At 48.2% G+C, this 21614-nt stretch overlaps 1 protein-coding gene across 2 annotated transcripts in view; it reads right to left on the bottom strand.

Annotated features, from left to right (window-relative positions):
- Cdh4 (cadherin 4) overlaps nucleotides 1–21614 on the bottom strand; it is a 493035-nt gene that overhangs the window by 281500 nt on the left and 189921 nt on the right. Inside the window, exon 1 of one of the 2 annotated variants that reach the window (XM_031372955.1) lies at nucleotides 16622–16696. The exons of the other annotated variant lie outside the window; for it this stretch is intronic. The gene's annotated coding sequence lies outside the window, so the exon portion shown is untranslated. Of the gene's footprint in view, nucleotides 1–16621; nucleotides 16697–21614 lie in introns of those variants that run through there. 2 annotated transcript variants of the gene reach the window in all.

Genomic DNA, 21614 nt, shown 5'->3' with positions numbered 1-21614 from the left:
CACACAATGCCAGAGCCACACAATGCCAGAACCACACAATGCCAGAACCACACAATGCCAGAACCACACAATGCCAGAACCACACAATGCCAGAGCCACACAATGCCAGAACCACACAATGCCAGAACCACACAATGCCAGAGCCACACAATGCCGCAGCAATGCTCACATCGGTCTCAGTATTTACATGTTGGGGACCTGTGTGTCTCCGCTGTAGGTGACGATGAGGCGTTATGTATGGAGCCGACGCCAGCCTTACACACAGCTCGTCTCCAAGTTCAAACCAAAGTTGCCTCTTCATCTCCAAGCTAATAATGAAACTGAGTTTTCTAGATGTCTTGCTTCTTCAAGGGGACAATGCAAGCGAAGCGTCTGGTTCACCCTGGCACATGCCTATCAGTATCTGTTTGCAAAGTTCCAGACCAAAATGTCCCCGACAGCTTCACATTTTTGAGTGCTTTGGTCTACCCCCAGATGTGGGTGCTGCTTGGCGTGGGGTTGTGAAAGCTTTGAGACGCCTGGGTAAGCTGGCAGAAGTGGAATCAGCTCCTCTGGGAGCTTCTTGACTCACTGAGGTGGAGGAACTTCTGCCTCCTCCTGCATAGCCACAGATGAACTGCACAAGTACCACATCTGCCTCAGGCACCAAGGACTGAATCCCCTCAAACCGTGAGCCAAAATAAATGTTTCCTCCCTTCAGCTGCCTCCATTAGATATATTTAAAAATATTATAGTCATAATAATATTTACTCTTATTTGCATAAGTGTTTTGTCTATGCACCATATACACGCAATGCCCATGGAGATCAGAACATGGCATCGGATGCCCTAGGGCTGGAGTTCTAGATGCTTGTGAGCAGCTAAGTGGATACTGGAAATCTCACTCTGGACCTCTGGGAGCACAGCCAGTGCTCTTGACTGCTAAGCCATCTCTCCAGCCCCTGTCAGATAGTTTGTCATGGTAACAAAATACCTAGAACAGATATTACCATTAAATACATTTTTCCAATAATAGACATTTTGTGCTGGGGTGATAGCTCAGTCAGACAAGCATGAAGAAATTCAAGTACCTGTGTAAAAAGCTGCAATGTGCCTGTAATATCAGCGTTGTTGGGAAGGAGCCAGGAGGTTCCCTGGGGTTGAATGGACAGTCAGTCTAGGCATCCAATGAACTCCCGGTTCAGGGAGAGACCCTGATTCAAAACACATATGAACACACATGTACCCTACACAGGGACACAGACAGGTGTAACTATTCTGTATAGAATTGACAGGGCCTTTCTGCTAAGGAAAGGAACTCAACACTATGAGGTGGCAAGACCTTCTCTCAGAGCCCTGCTACACCAGATGCTTGCTGTAAAGGGAACTCGTGGGAAGCCATTTTCCATTGTCTACCCCCCACATCTGATGCCTGCCTGCCTAGGTACTCATCAAATACAATTTGACCCTAACCGGCAAGCTTCTGGGAGGAGAAATGGCTCTTGAGAAAGTTTTAGAAGCCAAGATAGGGGAGGGTGGTATCTTCTCCGCAATGCAGGGGAGTGGAGGGAAGAGCCTCTGGGTGCGAGCCCCCAGCTCTGAGGGTGGATGCTTGCAAACAAGTCTGGTGGAAGGGAGGTTTGCCCGGTGTGGTGTGTGTGGTAGGTTCTGGGTTCACTAAGAAGCCCCCAGCATTTGCCAGTCCCAGAAGGGAGTTTTCTGTGGAGACACATGTCATGCATGGCTTGAGACAAGGCAAGAAGAGATGAGTTAATTAAGGAGGTGGGGGGAGAAACCGAGGCACAGTCCCATATTTGTTGTTTGGGAGGAAGAGTGAGCAGACCAAGCCAGGCCACTGATAGCTTGGGGAAGGGAAGCTCAGTGGAGGTGGCGAGGGCAACGTAGAGGCTGTATCCACCCTGGGTATGGCTGTGAAAGCTGGCAGCTGGTGTCCTGACACCTGTGTTCTGCCCAAAAGCCACCAGTTTTACGTGCAATTTCCCACAGCTTAAAGCAGAGTGTGAAAGAGTCCCTCTTCCCTCACAGGACAGTCTGACTAATCAATTGGCCAAGGTCGCCTGAAATTAGACAAGGTCTCTACCAGGCTGCCTGCACCTTGCAGTCATCACTGATGCCAGCCAGGGTGGGCAGCTGCCTGCCGTGGGGAGGGACGTTCCATGTGTGCAGCATGAGGACTGAGGAGGCTACCCCAGTGGAGGGGGAAAATGAATCAATTAATAAAAAACAAATTACCTTTTACCCAGTTAAATAAAAGCTAATATAAACGAAGTCGCTGCGTGTGGGGCAGATTTATGCTAACCATAACCATTCCATTCTGAGATGGAATTGTCTTAATGGGATATTTAAAAAGATCAAATTAAACTTTAATGAATGTGACACCAGGTATGAGAAAAGGAATGGAGGCCCCTTTCATGTTTTTACTGAGTTCATAGATGAGAGTCTAGCTGCTTCTAATCTTCTGCTGAGGAGGCACGGGGCACATCTCCAGGAGAAATCTAGGCTTAGGTCCTGGGGCCCCTCACATCCTGTAGGATCCCTTCTTCCAGGCCCTTGCCCATCTATGGCTTTGAAGGCACAGCTACAGGTCCAGGTGACAGGATAGCACAGCCTTGCCTGGCCCCGCTCCTGAGGGCCACAGAGGACATTGCACAGGGAGCAGGCAGGAGATAAACGATAACCCAAGCTGCTAGAAACATGAGCCAGGACACCCAGGCCTGTTCTCACCCACCACAGCCTTGAGCCAGCTAAGCAAGGCCTTGTCTGCACCTTCAGAAGTGGGTGAGTGAGCAGTCTTTGCCGGCTCCAGAGACTGGAGCTCGCCTTTGATGACAAGAGTCTGTGGACACACTGTGCCTGGGAGGTGCTGGGCGAGGCCCTGGGAATGATGGCCCTGTTTGCCAGCAACAGAATGGGCTCTGCCTCATGACCTGTCCCAAAAGAGGAAAATGTGGTTCTGAGCCAGGCCCAGGAGTCAGACAACACTATAGTTCTGTGTCCTTCCTTAGTTTAGGTTTCCATGCCTCGGTTTCCCTCCCTGTAAAATGGAATGACTCTCCTAGGAATGAGAATCTGTTGTGTGTCCAGGAAGCTTTCTAAGAACATAGACCATGTTGACTGTGACCATGTTGTTTATGTCCTGAGCACACTGAGTTCTTCTCAATGAACTGCCTTTTCAGCATCAGGCTGGTGTCTCCTGTGTCTCCACTTTGCAGTCCAAAGGCTTTTAGTCAGTTGCCAAATTCAGGGGCAGAAATTGACCTCAGAACTCACTCTCTGCTGGGCTTAAAGGAGATGCGTGCGTCTTAACCTTGGTTCAGTATTATCTGCTGAACCTGTGCTGGGCTCTGACAGCTGTACCTCACAGCCATGTGCTCAGAGATGCAAGCTCAGGGTCACCAAAGACATATCCCAAGAACTCAACCTGGTTAGCTCGCTAATGCCCCATAGTTGGCAAATAGCTCAGCAGTCTCTTTCCTGAGGGGAAACTAAAGACACAGTAGAAGCTATAGTCCCACAAGCTGCTGCCGTGGGCCGCACAAACAGGGTGATAGAGAAGCCAGGCAGGAAAGGACCAGTTCGCTGCAGTTTAAAGTCAAGCAGAACTCATCTAGAAGGTTCGAGTTCAGAAATCTGATTCCCTTCGGGGAGTGGCTGGAGACTACAAGGGGCTTTCTCTAGGGGGCAGGTCTTGCGAGTTCAAATTCTGTGCCAGCCACTTTGGGGATCTTTGCTGTCTGCAAGCCCACCAGCTGTGTGTTGAGCATTTGTGCACTACGTTAAACAATCAAAAAACAAATAGAATATTCTAAATAGGCCTCCCTGGAGGAATTGAAAGGGAAGGTGGGGGGGGGGTCGGTGCTCACCGTCTGGATAAGGAGGTCTACACCACCTGCTTAAACAGGAGCTGGGCTGAGCCATGCTGCAGAGCCCATGCTGTGGCAGGGAACCAGTACCCACCAGCCAAGCTGTGCTGACCAGGAAACGGTACCTCCACCCTGACTAGTGGAACATGCCGACGAGCTGATAGCAGCAGCCTGTGCTCTGACTGAGGCAAAATTCCCTCCTGAGCTATTTTTAGAGATGTCTCTGGGGCAAGGCCACATATGACCTTTTATCCAAAGCTAAAGCAGCAGCAGAGAGCCTGGGTCCTCCCACTTTCTGCTGCTTACTTTAAAATTGCTCAGTAGTTGAGGTCTCTGCCAAATGACTGTAAATTATTTTCCATGATGGTGTGATGCAGGGCTACGGGCCACAGGGAGTGTTCTCAAGGGTGGCATGAATGCAGATCCCCCATCAGACTACCTGAGACCTGGGGCCCTGGATGGGACCCTGGGCTTCAGTTTCCCATCTGTAAGATGGCAGCTGGCATTGTGTCTTGCTCTGAGTCAGAGATGAACACTGGGCTCATGAAGTGTGTACACACAGTCCCATGTGGTGTTGGCTCAGGCTCTGGTTCCTGGCTAGGGATGGGACAGCATCCTTTTAGGGTGAGAGGGAGTCTGCAGCCCTCCCTGTTTTGAGGTGTCATAGTGGCCACCCGGGTGAGAGAGGTGAGTGAGATTGTAGAGTGTGTATTTGGTGAAATTGCCTCTGTGTGGTGGTAGAGGAGAGGGACTGGGGCCTGGCCAATCAGGAGGTGGAGGTGCTCTGCAGGGATTGTAGAGGCAGCTGGAACCATATTAACTGGGGATAGTGGAAGGCAGGCCAAGCTGGCTTACTATGAGCGAGAGTGCTAGTGGGCTTCAGGATTTCCGCTCATGAGAAGAAAAGTTGCATGTGAGTCTGTTGCTGTAACTGATCCTTGTGACAGGCTGTCTTTTTGGTTAAAGGATCAGCTAGTCTGGGCCTGCACTGGGAGACCCACACCAGGATTTCTCCTTATTATAACCCCTTTACAGCTGAGGGATTTTTATATGACCTTGGAAATGTACGTATATGAAGCAGGTGCACCAATCAAACATTTACTGACAGTAAATCAGACATTAATTTGCAAACAATTCTTTGGTATACATAGAATTTTACAATCTACTAAGGATGAGGGCTAAATCTGCACACTAATGATGTGGGGTTACTTGTTTATTTTTACATAAGAATTAAATCTTGGCTGAATATTTGATATGGCAGGACAACAGAGTGCCTTCCACGCTTTTCAGAGTTGATTGATATTTTGATTTTATAATTGTCAATGCCGAAAACACTGTACAAACTATGTTTAGGGCCATCTCAGAAATTATTAGCAATTTCATTCTTATCCCAAGCCAAATTCATTTAACAATTTAAAAAAGAAACTCAAGTCAACAACTTAAATGTCAATTTTAAAAATCAAACATTCTAACACAGAACAATCCAAAGATAGACTTGATACCTCCATGCTGAGAAGTGGGGGTGGGAAAATATTGAAGGTGTTTGTTTTCCGTAATTAAACCATTTTGTTTCTATGAGAACAGAGAGCTCTATGCTCAGCATAGATACTCAGTTCATAACATGGTAGTCTGAGCTGCATGCTTCAGGCAGCATTCATTCGTGATGTGCAGTGTAATGGCACTCACAATGCAAAGTGCTCAAAGCCCATGCCCAGAACCGAGGCTACAGTCCAATAATGCAGCCTGTATGAGCGCTGTGGGCCTCACCCTGGGTTCAGTCCACCTCAGGCTTTGGATTAACCTTTGCTCTGCACATTTAGGAAATCTTCTCTCTCATAAGACTGAGTAAGTCTCACATTCAGTTGTGTGACCTCATAAGGGGCCGAAGCTCACAGCGTAAGAAGCTGTGGGGTGTATGGTATGGAACCCATGGAGTCCAGCCCTGGGGGTTCCATACATCTGAACTTGCAGTTTCTCTGCCCAGAGGACTTCAGGTTAAGAACATCTGGATGGCATTTGGTCACCACCACCCTATGGAAAACTGTCATGGCTCATATGGAAATGAAGGAAGTGCCTACTCCTTTCTGTGAGTCAGGCCTGTTTTGTCTGTCCATCTGTTTGTCTTTCTGTCTGTTAGAACTCACAATCCAAAGGTACTTGTTCTGGGCAGTCTTCACCTCCCGTGTATCCCCGAATCATACGTGCTTCTGCATAGCCATGTCCATTTAGGATCTCTCTGCCAACCACTACTAGGCCAACTGCGAGCGACTCTCCAAAGCCCGCACCAAAACGGTGTAAGGAGTAAGTGGTAGACAGCGGATGGTAAGTGTAGTCAGTAGAGGGTGGGCAGGGGTCGGTGAGGTGTGGGAAGTAGACAGTGGACAAGGGGAGTCATGCAACTGTGGTAGACAACAGTCAGAGTGTGGTGGACAGTGAGTGGCAGACACAGGGAGACAGACAGTGGGTCACAGAGAATAGAGTAGGTGGTAGCAGTCGCTGAGGCTGAATGGTGCACAGTGACAGTGAAAGTGGATAGAAGCTTGGTAGTGGATTGTGAATGGTGGATAGGAAGAATTTGTAGTGGATTGTGAATGGTAGATAGAAGCTTGGTAGTGGATTGGGGGGTGGAGGATAGGAAATCTTGGGAGTGGATTGTGAATAGTGCACAGGAAACCTTGGGAGTGGATTGTGAATGGTGCATAGGAAGCCTTGGTACTGGATTGTGAATGGTGCACAGGAAGCCTTGGGAGTGGATTGTGAATGGTGCACAGGAAGCCTTGGTATTGGATTGTGAATGGTGCACAGGAAGCCTTGGTACTGGATTGTGAATGGTGCACAGGAAGCCTTGGTACTGGATTGTGAATGGTGCACAGGAAGCCTTGGGAGTGGATTGTGAATGGTGCACAGGAAGCCTTGGGAGTGGAGTTTGGATGGTGACAATGGGAGACAGACTGGGCAGATGGTAGTGGGTGGTAGAGGCTCACTAGGCAGTGAAGAGGGGGTAGTGTTAGGGAACAGGAGGTGAAGGAGAGGACAAGGCTGGTAGACAGGAAACAACGGACAGTGGGCAGCAGGTTAGAGATGGTAGATGTGCAGTGCAGGACTTTGACTAGTGAGCAGCGAGTAGTGTGCAGCTGTCAGTAGTGAGGAGCAGTCAGGGTTTGCACAGTGCCGCACGGGGATGAATTTTATAGCGTTCTCACCATTTGCTCCAAGTATAAGTGAATGTCACATGAGTCAGACACCTCTGTTTTCTCTTCTCCTGGCTCAACATGCTCACATGCTCTGTGCAGGATGCTCTGGGGGAAGCCTAAGGACACGAGTGTCTTGTTTTCAGGGAGGAGCTCAGCTGTACCCCAGCCCCTGGCCCAAGATGAGAAACCATTTGCAGAAGGGGGATTTATCCTGTACTTCAAACCATATCCTGGGTGTCATTCTGTGCTGGAATTGCTGGCCATGTGTTCCTTTTCACCACGACAGGGGTCCTCTTTGAGACAATTCACATCCCTTGGCCCACAGAACACTCACGGCTCAATCTCACCTGCATTTCCTGGGGGTGGGGGAGCAGCATTAATCTCTGGCTCCCAATTCCACTCTACCGTGCAAGGCTGTGTCTATATATCACCTGCCAGCCTCAAAGCCAGTAATACTGGACTTCAGTGAAGATTTGGTCATTCAATCAACACCCATGGCCCTTCACAGCCCAGTGAGGAGACCAAGGTTGGCTGGCAGCCGTGGTGCAGAGGCCTGGCCAGTCAGAAGAATTACAGTCATATGGGATAAAAACTAAGGTAGTCTGAGTTTTCAAAATTGGTTTTAAGAGGAAAAAACCTCATATTTTTAGAGAGGAGATTTGCTTAAAGGTCTCTCTTTCTCTCTCTCTCTCTCTCTCTCTCTCTCTCTCTCTCTCTCTCTCTCACACACACACACACACACACACACACACACACACACACACACACACACGTCACTGTGGGACCCTCAGGATACAGGATGGGACCTTTACCATAGACAGCTGAGCCATCCTGGCTACCTTAGAGTTCCCATTTCTCCCTGTAAAATGGGAGGACATTGAGCACATGGCCTGCAGGAAAATGAGGAGGCCCAGGATTCTGGAGAAGCTTGACTGTCAGTCAAGTCCATGGGACTTAGAATCTTCACAGAAACAAATCTCTGGGTGTGTCTGTGGGAGTCACTATGGGTTTAGCAAGTACTGTTCCCCAGGCTGGGGTTCCAGACTAACTTCAAAGGGGCCAGAGAGCTGAGCACCAGCATGCCCCCACCTCTGCTTCTGACGGTGGATTGGATGCAGTGTGATCAGCTGCCTCATGTTCCTGCTGCCGGGCCTTCACTGACATGGGGTAAGGGGGGCGGGGAACATCCATTAGAACAGTAAGCCAAGACAGTTCTTTCCTTACTTAAGCTGCTCTGTCAGGTGTTTTGTTAAGTAATGAGAAAATCATCTAATGAGCACAGACTGCTCTGAGGTAGCACCCTGCCCTTTGCAGATGCTACAAATACCTGGGATTGGGGGGCTCTGACCCCACAGGAAAGCTAGCACCATGTCTTCTACCCATGGCTCCCCAACCTGGCCATCCTAATATCCTGTACAACCTATGGTCCCATGCCCTACACCCATACCCTATGGATCTATGCCCCACACCTTCTCCTTAGGTAATCATACCCTGGGATGGCAAGACTCAGAGCAAGAGTTCCAGCCTCAGGAGAGCCATGCCAGTCTGGACAGAATGCTGGCCATTACAATTGTCCCTTGAGAAATGACAGTCGTACAGGGGTGACATCAGATGGGTGGTGGCTAATGGGCAGTGGGAAGCGGGAGACAGGCAGTGGTGTAGACCTTTGACACTAGGCAGCTGGTAGCAGAAACTAGTCAATGGGTGGAGGACAGGATGGTGGATAATGGGGTGGGCAGTGAATTGTGACTCTGTGTAATGGGGAATGGGTGGTGGACAGTGGGCAGTGGGCAGTCTATGGTGGGCAATGTGTGGTGGGCAGTGGACACTAGGTTGTGAGCAAGAAGCACTGAAATTGCTGTGCTAACTGACAATGTAGCTTATGTAGAAGCCCCTCTAACCAACAGGTATGTACTCTTTAGAAAATGGAGAAGCAAAACCGTTTTCTGATTCTATAACAAAATCCCCATAGATTCTGATGATGGAATTTTCAGTTTACAAAAAGCAAACAAACAAACAAAAAAAGCCCAAAAACCAACCAACCAAGCAACAACAAACTGACCTCAGTCCATCCATATCCCTAGGCCCCAGGCAAACAGAAACATCTTGTAGGAATCAACATTCTATATACCATAGCAGTGTGCTTCCTGGAGAGGAGAGCTTTGTTTGGCTGCTTCTGTGGGGTGTCAGCTCTTGTCCCCTGCCACAGGCTCATCCTCACAGGCCACAGGTTAGTGCAGAATGGCTGTAGCTGGGCTATGTCTGTGAGTCTGCTCTCATCTGCTTAGCTAATCCTCAGAAGCTGCAGCTAAGGCATTTTTAAGTGGTTGCTCATGGATCATCCCGCTCACCCCTTCGTCTCTGTGGCGACCCACTTTTGGTCTTTTGTGTAGTGGCAGTTGGAGAATTGGGTCGTGATATGTGCAGGGCTTTGGCAAAAAAAAATTGTTTAATAGACTTGCCAGTTAGCATTCCATCCTTCCAGGCCTCAGACAAAATGAAGCTTATAGGCTGGAGATCAACTTAGAGGAGGGTAGGGTGGCATGTCCCTGCATGTCTTCTCTGAAGGAACTCTTGGGTGTTCCATGGGCATATGGGACTGACTGTGTGAGCACATCTGTGTTACCCTGGTTACTGCTGTGGGATTTGGGCATGTCACCAAGCTTGCAGGTGTGAATGAGATTAGTCCCTTAGCAGACAGCTGGTGACCAGCTAGGGTTGCCTAGGATCTCAGAGACTTCCAGCTTTACTGCTCCTGGTCATATTCTGAAAGGACTCTGAACACTCCCACAGAGATACCACATACTCACAGTTATTTTTGCACTAGTCATGACATAGAAGAAAAAAAAAACACTTGGATATCCATAAATAGGCAAATGGGGGGTGTCTGGCTTGGTGACAAGGCAGGGGATATTATCACTAAGAGGTTCTCTATGTCCCTCAGTGGCAGGGAGATGCTGTGTGTACTCCTGGAGCCCATGGTGCCTCTATCTGCACACAGATGCAGCTAGGGGCTGCCGTGATAGGGCATGGCAGCTTATCCCAGCCAGAATGACAGAGTTTTTATATGATCATGTTTAGACTGTTTACGGTGGGGCTTCTATTTTAGAAGCACTTTGGATCTGCAGGGAAGCTGTGGAGATTGCTGGGACTCTGTAAGGACTGTGGACTGTACACCCTGCCAAGTCCTCAGCTGCCCATATGTCTCCTTAGTGTTTCCATGGTCCGAAGCTGGCATGACAGTCAGCTATCAATCATTGTGCCATGGTTTGCAACAGTCAACATTGGCACTTGTGGCAGCCTTCACCCAAGGTCCCTTACCTGTCTGGGAGCCCCTCATACCTCCTGGGATTCCTCTCATCTGTTGAAGTTTCTCAGATTTGCCTTGTTTTTGGTAACCTTTGGGGTTTGCTTAAAGTGGTCATGAGTTTTGTAGAACACATTGCTTTTTTTTTTTTTTTTTAGCATGCCACCATTTGGGTTTTGAATACAAAAGCTGGTCTCTGGGTAAAGAGTTTGCCTGAGCAGCTGACCTTCCCTACAGCTCCTTACGCTGCAGGAAGCCAGCACCTGGAAAGAGCCCAGGCTGCCCTGGCCCCCTCTCCACACAAATCCAAATCTCACTTGGATCCTGGGAAGAACTAAAAATAGCCCCATCCTATGGCAAGATAGAAGCTGAGGTATAGGGGAGTGATCCCCTAGCTCTCCAAAGACTCCAGCATCATCAGGCTGTCTCTGATGGCCTCTTAATTACTGGTGGTACCTACAGCAGTCCTAGCCTTGGGGGGAAAATGCAGTTTGGAGAAAATGTATCTATTTGTAAGGTCTCTCTGTGTATTTATTTTTAGTTGTTGCATTTAACTCAAGAAATATATATCCCCCCCCCCAGAAACAGGGACAATATGTTGCACAATATGTAACTCAGGAAAGAATTCCCTGGGTTCTCACTGTGTCTCTACTCCCCAGGCACTGCATGGAGCCTGAGGGGAACATCTGGAGGCCCTTGAGTGGAGCCTCCTGCAGGGGCAAATGGACCTCTCTGGCTTGGGATTTCTAACCCCTGACACCTGCATATCACTATTCTCTAAGCAGCTTCAATCTTCCCACAACCCCACCCAAAGCAGTTGAGATTGACAAAGAGCCCTCATACAGGGACCTTAGGTACCCCGAAGTTACAGAGGTTGCAGCACCCAGGTAGCTCTTACACCAGCTTCTGATCCTCTGTGTCACTCCCCCACCCTTGCAAGGGGGCACCTATATCTGCATCAAGAGAGTAAAGCTGTCAGGGCCTGGCAAGGGTCCCACACATAGGCTCTGATTGAGCTCTTGGACTCACTGCAGTTAGTCAAATGGAAGCTTCATTTCTCTGTAAGGGTCAAAGAAAAATAATAATATAGACTCAATGTACCATGCTCAAAGGCTCCTTCTCTCAAATTCCTTCACTAGACAAACTTGGAAAGCCAGCTGTAACTGGAATTGGATCTCTAGCAGAGGCACGTGGATGGAGGACCTTGAGAGACTGCTCTGTGGAAACATTTATCTTGCATTCACAATGCCTTGCATTTGAGGCTGAGCTATTACTGTAATTGGATTTTAATAAGGCCAGAGAATTGTCTGGAGCTTTGCTTGCTGCCTGTACCAACGTGAGGGCAAGAGGTCTGCACTGTACCACCCTCTCCAATTGTGGAAGTTTCCTAACTCAGACCTCTTGAATCGGCTTCTCTTCTGTTGTTCCCCACTCCGTAGCACAGTGTCTTATGCAGCCATGAACAGTAACCTCAAAGCCCGTTGCTATTTGCTGATATCTGTGTTAGCCATTTGTACGGGGGTGGGGAGGGGAATAGAGGATGCTGAAGTCTGAAGAGCAGATTACTTTATGATGCTTTAATTGCATCTCTGTAATTTGAACTCCACGTTTTGAGTTTGTCTCTAGACTTCTAATCAACCAGGCAGATTTCTAAGCCTCTGAAACTCCTTCTGAGTCCCTCCACAGAATTTTCCATGTTTAAAATAAGGATGAGAGAGCCAAGAATGTGGCTCTCAGCATGCTGGTATGTGGAGGCTAAACCCATTTTTCTCAAAGCCAGGTGTGAGAACTCTGTTTCCTGAAACATATAGACCTTGAGACAGGGGTCTCTGGCTCTTTCTTCCTGTCATGGTTTGAGTATGCTTGGCCAGGGAGTGGCACTAGTTGGAGGTGGTCTTGTTGGAGTAGGTATGTCACTGTGGGCATGGGCTTTAAGACCCTCATTCTAGCTGCCTGGAAGTTACTCTTCTGCTAGAAGCCTTCGGATGAAGATGTAGAACTCTTAGCTCCTCCTGCACTATGCCTGCCTGGATGCTGTCATGTTCCCACCTTGATGATGATGGACTGAACCTCTGAACCTGTAAGCCAGCCCCAATTAAATGTTGTCCTTATAAGAACTGCCTTGGTCATGGTGTCTGTTCACAGCAGGAAAACCCTAACTCAGACACTTCTCAATATGCACTGATGCCCAGCATTCTAGAGGAGACTAGAAATAGCCATCTTGTGGCCTGGTGGTCTTGAGCTCAGACCCTACTGCAGGGAACGTGTTGTTTGGTCCACAGGAACAACAACAACGTCATTTGCACCACAAAAAAGCCCAGGCCATACCCTGTGCTCCCAGGCCATACCCTGTGCTCCCAGGCCATACCCTGTGCTCCCTCGGTTCCTTTCCTGAGTTAGGAGCACCAGGAGCCAGGACTTGGGGATCTCTTCAAGGTTGCCTGCTCCCCTGACTTTGCACAGCTGTATGCAGCCCCCATCCCAGAAGAGAACCAGCTGAGGCTGCTTCCATCTTCATCTACGATTCACTCTCAACCCAAGAGTACGTTCTGTTTTTTAAAGACAGGATCCCATGTAGTTTCCACCAGCCTCAAAGCCCATGTGTAGCAATGGATGCTCTTTAACTTCTGATCCTCCTGTTTCCACCTCCCACATGCTGAGATTACAGAAGAGCACCACTTTGTTCAGTTCATGCCGGGCTGTGACGGGAGCCCAGAGTTCCTCGAATGCTAGACAAGTCCTCTACCAGGGGAATGCCATCCCCACCAACCACCTCCAGAGTCCAGTCACCTCCAGAGTCCAGTCAACCGTCATGGCTCCCCACGGTGCCCTCTTTACTGTCCTCTGCACATAGCTGTCCGGAGCCCCAGCCTCAAAGAAGACTCATTCTGCCTGCCTTCCAGCATACGAATGAAAAGCAGTCATGCATTGAAAAGCCATTTCCACAGGAAACATAGCCCCAAGCCCTACATCATAAGCAAAACGTTAGGCAACAGGAGGGTGAGCGTGCGAGGAGAGATCACCATTCCCCACATTAAGTCAGGCACTTCTGATCCAAGCCCTCAGGAAGGAGGCGGTGTGATGTGAATGTGACGAGGAGAGAGTGTGTTTTGTGACCTCCTTTGTTGAGATCAAGAGTATGAGGATCAGAGTGATTAATTGTGTCTCTGGTTCCAATTAGGACATGAGTTAGATTTATATACATGGTGAGTACATGCAGCTGCCACATTGGCCTTGGGCCTGGCCTGATGGTGCTTGGGATCTGAGAAGAGTCCAAAGTTCAGGGGGATCTGAGGAAGGAGCAACATACACTCATGTTTGCACTTAACGGGAGCAGGCCACGTTGTACCATGTGGACTCTGACTAGCCTTATTCTGGCTTGGTTATAACTCAGCAGGGTTGTGTGGCACTGGCTGCAGGGTTAAGACAGGGTTTGGGGATGTGGCTGAGCTCTCTGGGCTTCCATTTCCCCATAAGCACCACATATAGCTCACAGGGTGTGGATTATGTGACCTGGTTGGGAGAGAAGTCTAATACCTGTCTGTATTCCCAGATGTCACTCAGTGCTGCCAGTGTCATAGGACAGGGGGCTTCCCAATCTCCACCCTGTTGACATCCAGAGGAGGTTGTTGTAGGTGGCTGTCCTGCTTCTGAAGGACATCAAACATCATCCCTTACTAGCAAGCCACCCCTAGAACAGTGACCATAGAGAACTTCCAGATATTTCACAGTGGTCCACAGTTTTTGAACCCCTATCCCCAAACAAAAGCGAGAAGACCTAAGTGTCACTACAAATAACCACCAGTGGTAATCAACCACAGATGGAGTCTATGGGCTTCCCTGGGCATCAGCTCAGGAGTCGAAGCATCACAGGACACCAGGGACTAATCATACAAGGCATGAAGACTGCACATCTAGTGGGCTCTTTGAGAGAGGCATCTATAGTATCAAGCCTTCTCAGGTGACTGGTGATGGGTGTTCTGGTGAGAATCTCGGGGCAGTCTTGTGGGTGTCCCACCCTGGTGACAGGCCAGGAATAGGCTCTTCTCAATGATCTTGCTTTGGCCATGAGCCCCAAGACTCTGGGATGCTTGCTCTTTCAGCTACCTGGTGACACCAGACCCTATAGGATAGGTACCATGATCTGGTGCTAGGACCCAGGACAGACTGTCCCAGCCACAGGGTGGCTGGTGGGAAGTGGAGGATGGATTTCACCATTGGAGTACAAGCAGACAGTGAAGGATCTAGGCTGCACCCCAGGATGTTCTTGGACAACCGGATCATATTGGATTTCTCTAGCTAAGGTGAACCATAGACAGTTCCAACAACCAAACATCCGCTTATCACAAGTACAGTGTCAGTGTGTGAGGGAAATAAAAGACAGCTTTGCTCACATGACCCAGAGTACTTGCTATGATGGACTGAGAACAGCCATTAAGCTCAGGTTTATGCACATGGCTCCTCACATGCTTCATTCACCTGATTCCAAGCTTGCATCCAAGATCAGAAGTGGTGCATGACCTCTGACACATGACCCATGTTCCAGCAAACGTAGGGCAGGTGAGGATCCTCCCCAGCCCCCAGTCTCCAGTTTTCCTTCTGTAAGGCTAAACACCCTCTGGTCTGCTTTTCCAGAAGAAATCAGGGTGCTTAGTGGATTAGCTTTTATGATGTCTCCCTCTCTCCCTTTGTCTACACTAGTGGGAACATGTCCCACACTTGGGACAATGTCTGCATACTGGAAAGTCTTCCAGGTGTCTTCCAGGTGCATCTCCCTGCACCTGAGCCCTGAGTAGATGCCTCCCTCTGCCCCCACTGAGCTGAGTAGATGCCTCCCTCTGCCCCCACTGAGCTGAGTAGATATCTCCCTCTGCCCCCACTGAGCCCTGGGTAGATGCCTCCCTCTGCCCCCACCAAGCTGTTTTCCCTCATCACAGGACTTTGGGCCCATCATGTACATCTCCACTGCTCCTTTCTAATGTCAGTTGTCATCCAGGACCATGCATGCCCAATCCAGACCATGTAACATGATACCACCCTCATGTTCTATACATGTCAGTGCTTCAGAGTGCTCTAGTCTCTGTGGACTTTCCAAACACTGAAGGAACCACTAGGGATGGTCCCAGTGTTATACCATAATTATGTTATGAAATGGAACAGGCAGCCATAGGAGACTCTCCCGGTGTTTTCTCCAGAAATGTTGAGAGTTTGGCTTATTAGGGTAGTGTTTTTAGAGCACACAATCTAGAATATTCATATGGAACAAGTTATTTCTTATATGACTGAATCCTCTCAGCAGTAGCAGCAGCAACAACAACACCCTCAAAACAAGGACGGAAAGTAACAGTGTTTTATTCTGAGACATCTACATCGATTTTAACTGCACCTATTTCTTTCTACCTGTGACCACTAGGAAGCTTGCACCATGCCGTAGTCACCTACAGTGCTTGTAGGACCATCCGGTCGTTCAGATTGTGACACACATCTCTAGAGCATGCCTTTCTTTGACCTTTTTTAGCTGAATATGTCTTTCACAGCATTAGGTAGGTACAACCATGACTAATGGGACCCCAGAAAGCTAGGTCTTTTTTCTTTCAGATAATATCATGATCTTATCTCTAAGCCATGTGACACAAGCTGGGGACACTTCTCATCCACACAAGTAACATGGCACACTCTCATTTTTAGTAGACAATGAGACCCCTCGACTATTTGCAACGGTCCCTTTAACCGTGGACAACACTGAAGCCATTGTGGCCAATAGGAAGAGCCCTGGCAGCCTGAGTGGAGTGTGGAAGTAGAAACAGACACCAGAGAGTGTGAGAAAGTCAATGCAGAGGTGTCTGCCATTCTCAAGGATAGCACTCAGCTCCATCCCTGGGGCTGCTGGGAGATTAGAACATTCCTCACAGGGAGAGAACGTTCTGAAGTTCACATCCATGACATCCCATGTTCTGCCTCATTTGGACCATTCTGACTCCAGGTTGGAGTCTCCCAATCATTTGGTCTGTGAGCTTCCCAAGAGGCTCACAGAAAGTCAGAAAGTGCAGAGCAGCTGCATGGCTTTGTAGCTCGCTGCTTAGCTATTGCATCTTTACCCCTGCAGTCATTTGTACATGTTGGACCAAGATATACCAAGACATGCCTCAGAGACTTGGGAAACCTGGTCAGCATCCCTCACACAGAGACCAAGGATCATTGGCCTGTGGGTGCATGGCCAGGGGGTGGCTCTTACTGTACATGGGGTCTTCACTCACATCTCTGGAGCCAGGAAGTGGAGGCAACATTCTTGCTGGTGTGGTAGCCAGTATAGACACAAGTATGCCCGGTTTTAGCAGTGAGTCACTTACCTAGAAATAAGAGGAAAGGTTTGTGAGTTGAGTAGAGTCCCTCCCACCGGATTCCTGGCCTAACTACTTCTTGTAGCAGTCATGAACGTCAGGACCAAGGAAAGGAAAGGGTTTATTTGGCTTTCAGGTTACAACTGGTTATCAAAGAAAGCTAAAGCAGGAATTATGGAGGTACACTCTTCCCCGGCTTATGCTCAGCCAGATTCTTACATAAACCAGGTGCTCTGGGGTGCCCCCATAAGTGATTCTGGAGCCTTGTAAGTCAATTAGCCATCGAGAAGATGTCCCACGGACTGTTCCATTGGCCACTGTGATTTAGGAAATTCTTCAGTTGAGGATCCTTCTTCCAGGTGACTCTAAATTTGACAAGTTGACACCTGAAACAATGGTGGTCCCTAAGGAGTGAGGTCTGACCCTCTGTAAACTTTTTTTTTGGTTTGTTTTGCTTTGTTTTGTTCTTTTGAGACAGGGTCCCCCTAGTAGCCTTAGCTGGGCTGGACTTATTACGCAGTTCAGGCTGGCCTTCACTGCGTAGAGACCCCTCTGCCTCTGCTTCTTAAGTGCTGGGATTCAGGGTGAGTGCCACAATGCCCATTCTGAAACCTCTTGTATTTTCCAGTGTCATTCTGAAACATACTCCCCTGAATCTTGGGGCCATGAGGAGACACGAGCTTAAAGGTTTGGGGGACTCAGAAAGAGCAAAAGAGCCGAGACAAAGGCTAACATCTCTGTTACTTCAGCTGGGTCTCCTCAGCCTCACCATTCACCCACCAGGGCTCTCACTGGCAAACAATAGTCAGGAGAATGACGAAGACCAGCATCTCCCGAGTAGCCCTGGCTCCACTCTTCCCAGGGCTCTTCTTTCCACCATCTTTAAACTTCCTACTCTTTGGTATAGGGACCAGGATAATATCCCATCTAAATTGCCTCCTCCTGTAGCCTGAGGGTCCAGCTACACCACAGCACACAGTCTGCTGAGGGCTTTGAAAGGCCTGACTCTGAAAGGACCCTGGGATAGTTAACTGCCTTTAAAATGACAGTTCTTCACTTCATTGGCATTGTTCCTGGTGGACACTGTGGAGCACAGATATAATGCAATCCTGGCACAAAGGCAGCCAAGCATCCAGAACTGTAAAGAATGTACTCTCCTGTACCCCGTGCCAGGTGAGTTCCTGTGGCTGCCATGTAGTCCCCTAGTGGTTCCCACTTGAGGCTCACTCTATAGAAGAAGCCCTTGGAACTGGATCATGGGAAGGATTTGGGATAGTTTGAAGATGCAACCTGGAGAAAGCTTGGGATCTCGTTCACCTTTAACGGGTGACTTTTGTAGAAGCTCAGAACAACAAGCTTCCAATCAAAGTGTGCATGTTAAAGACGGACGGATGCCTGGCTTCAGGAGGAATCACGACTGGACGCCCCAGCTTCAGGAGGAATGAGGGCTACCAGGAATCAAAATGTGCATGTTAGCGATGGATGCCTTGGCTTCAGGAGGAATCATGACTGGACGCCCTGGCTTCAGAGGAATGAAGGCTACCGGGAATCAAAATGTGCATGTTAACAATGGGCGCCCGGCTTCAGGAGGAATCAGAATAGAGCTCCTTCCTCTTACATTCTGGCAAATAACTTGTCAGAATACTCTCCTATGTCCTGAGAGTTTAAATGAAGTGGACTTTAAAACAAAAGATTGATTTAGGGACTGGAGAGATGGCTCAGTGGTTAAGAGCACTGACTGTTCTTCAGAGGTCCTGAGTTGAATTCCTAGAAACCACATGGTGGCTCACAACCATCTGTAATAGGATCTGATGCCCTCTCCTGGTGTGTCTGAAGGCAGCAACAGTGTACTCATATAAATAAATAATAAAGAGATCTTAAAGATTAATTTATTTGACAGATAACATTTCAAGAGAGTGAAAATCCAGGGGGTGGTGTGGTTCCTGCTAGCTGCTTTTAGCAAGGCTTATAGTGAGATGAAGAGCAAAGAACAGAGCAAAGCAGAACATTTGGAGAAAAAAAAATAGACAAGGTTTAGATTAGCCAGAAAAGAAGGATTCAATGTTAGAGGGAAGAGTCATTAGGGAGATTAATACAGTTAAATAGAAATCAAGGGTTTGCATCTAGATAATAGGAAAGACACCTCGAGAAACTGGCAGAACTAGCAACCCCACCTCTTACGGCCTATGATGCTGTGGCCATCTTATACAGGTCACAGGGACCTTGGTAAATGTTTCCCCAGGCTCAGCCACTGATGATAGTTTTACATATCCATGGGTGTCAGTGTTATTTATAGAGTCATGGAGGTGTCTACCCAGACTTCAGAGGAGGGTGGGGGGACAGGAAATGTGTGGCAGAGTCAGAGCCCTCAAGACTCTGAGGGGCCATCTGTGAAGCTATGAAGGTGAGGATAGAAAGGCCAAACCCAGAGTGGAGTCAGTCCAGGAGAGAGGGCATGAGCAGCAAATAGCAGGGCTTGGGCTCCAAAAGCCTGTTGGAGCTCGCATCATGATACCATGTGTCCTAGATGCTGGATATGGAGCTACAAGATTTCCTCTGTGTGCTTTGGTGGCATCCTGGTTGGAACCCCTATCCACCCCCTATTCGCAACCATTCCACCTTAGACTACCTTGATTCCTTATTTTATTATTATTATTATTTTATCACTTTTATTTTATTATTTTAATTATTTTCTTATTAATTATTGTTAATATGATTGCATATTCATATTTATTATGACTAGAGGACCTTGCCTTCTGAGTCTATAAAGTCTTGTAGCTAAGAAAGAGCTTGCTTTGGGTCTCAGAAGTGGCATTCAATATAACATGGAGTTTTAAACACTAGTGGAACTCTTAAGTCTTTGGGAAGATTCATTTTGTTTTATAAGATGACCACAAACCTCTTGGAGCCAGGGGTGAAATGTTATAATTTGAAGGGGAAATGCTCCCCAGGGGCTTGTGTGTTAAATGCTTGGTGGCCAGGTGATGTGGGGAGGGTCAGGAAACTGGAAGAGCTGGGGCCTGCTTGGAGGAAGCAAGTCATGGGGCCAGGTATTTGAAGACATCCTCCCCTCTCTGCTACCTGGTGAACAGCATGGGCCACATGCTCCCTGCTCTGTGATACACTACTTCCTCTTAAGGGGCCCCAGAAATGCGAGCCAAGAAACTGCACTGAGGAACCAGATAAGTGAGCAAAAGGCATTGTTCTCTTCTTGTATTTCTGTCAGGCATTTGGTCACAAATACCTATAGCAACCAGCACAGACACATAGGCTTTTCCTTTAAAGGCTGTGGCAGGAAAGACTACAAAGTCGTCTTCATTATTCACCTCAACACACACATACACACACACACACACACACACACACAGAGAGAGAGAGAGAGAGAGAGAGAGAGAGAGAGAGAGAGAGAGAGAGAGAGAGAGACAGAGAATGACAGAGAGAGAGACAGAGAGACAGAGACAGAGACACAGAAAGATAGAGACAGAGACAGAGTCAGAGAGACAGACAGAGAAAGAAAGAGAGACAAAGAAAGAGAGAGACAGAGACAGAGAGAGATACAGAGAGAGACAGACACATACATATACACACAGAAAGAGAGAGAGAGACAGAGAGACAGACAGAGAGAGAAAGATAGAGACAGACAGAGAGACAGAGAGACAGACACATACACACACAGAGAGAAAGAGAGAGAGAGAGACAGAGAGACAGAGACAGACAGAGAGAAAGATAAAGACAGAGACAGAGAGTCAGAGAGAGAGACAAAGACAGAGAGACAGAGAGAGACAGAGAGAGAGAGAGGCAGACAGACAGACAGACAGACACACACACACACACACACATACACACACATACACAGAGGGAGGGAGAGAAGCAGCAGAAGAACAGAGCTCCAGCTAGGCAGATGCTAGTGAGATGGGACCTCAAGTTTACATTTTGTTCCAATGCCATGTTGTAGAATTTTAATGAGTAAGTTCTGCAGGCGCTGCTCCCAGTCACGTATTTTAGTTCGGTCTGTGATTCCAGATGCAAATGTGAGTAATGACAATATAATCTGTAATTACAGTGTCCGAATCCTCCTCAGCATGCACCCCTTCCTTTATTACAACCATATACCCCATTAAAAATTTAATTTCCATTTCTGAACACAGCCTGTAATATTTCCATTATTTGGCAAACACAACTGTAATGTAAATGAATTACTGGCACACGCTGAAGCTGAGGACCCCCCAGGCCAGCTCAGCTATCTCTGAGGACACCCCGCAGCTCCTGATCAGACAGAGAAGTGACTGTCCTCCTGTTGACGGCTGTTGTCTTAGCAACAAGAGCCATCAAATGTTAACAATAATGGTCCTAATGGCTCAGTCAAGGACTCAGTGACATGGGGACCGTGCCCAGCATCCTTCTGAGTGTGCCATATAGATGTTTCACCGACCCTTTGGTACCCTCAGGATGCACACTTCAATCATGACTTGGCACAGGTGCCAAGGTTTGGAGGAGCTCAGCCTAGGTCACTTGAAGGAGGTCAGCCTGGGCCTCAGTGAGGTCAGAGTAGGCTCCTCTCTGGGTCTCCACTACTGTATGGAAAGCCTTGCTCAAAGCTGCTAGGGGCCAGTGACATGCTCATAGGATGGCTGTCTCAGAGTCCTGCCTATCCTGAACTGTAGGTAGCCCTGTGAGGAACCATGAGATAGATTTGTCATGTATCTGCAGGATAAATCTCAGGTTGGTCTTGGGGATAAGGCTTAAATTATCTGGACAAGGCATACAAGTGGCTAGTTACCCATGAACAGTGCTTTGTGACCTATCACACCATGTGTCCCTCTGAAAAGCATGGTGGAGAATGACGTATCTGAGGAGAAACACGTTAGCACATCTCCAGTGTCCTTGTGGGCTAGAGAGGCTTCCCCTG

Source organism: Mastomys coucha, unplaced genomic scaffold (genome assembly GCF_008632895.1).
Source record: "Mastomys coucha isolate ucsf_1 unplaced genomic scaffold, UCSF_Mcou_1 pScaffold15, whole genome shotgun sequence".
In the NCBI taxonomy this organism is placed as follows: Eukaryota; Metazoa; Chordata; class Mammalia; order Rodentia; family Muridae; genus Mastomys; species Mastomys coucha.
The sequence above is the reverse complement of the archived record's forward strand: the minus strand, read 5'-3'. Positions and strand labels throughout refer to the sequence as shown.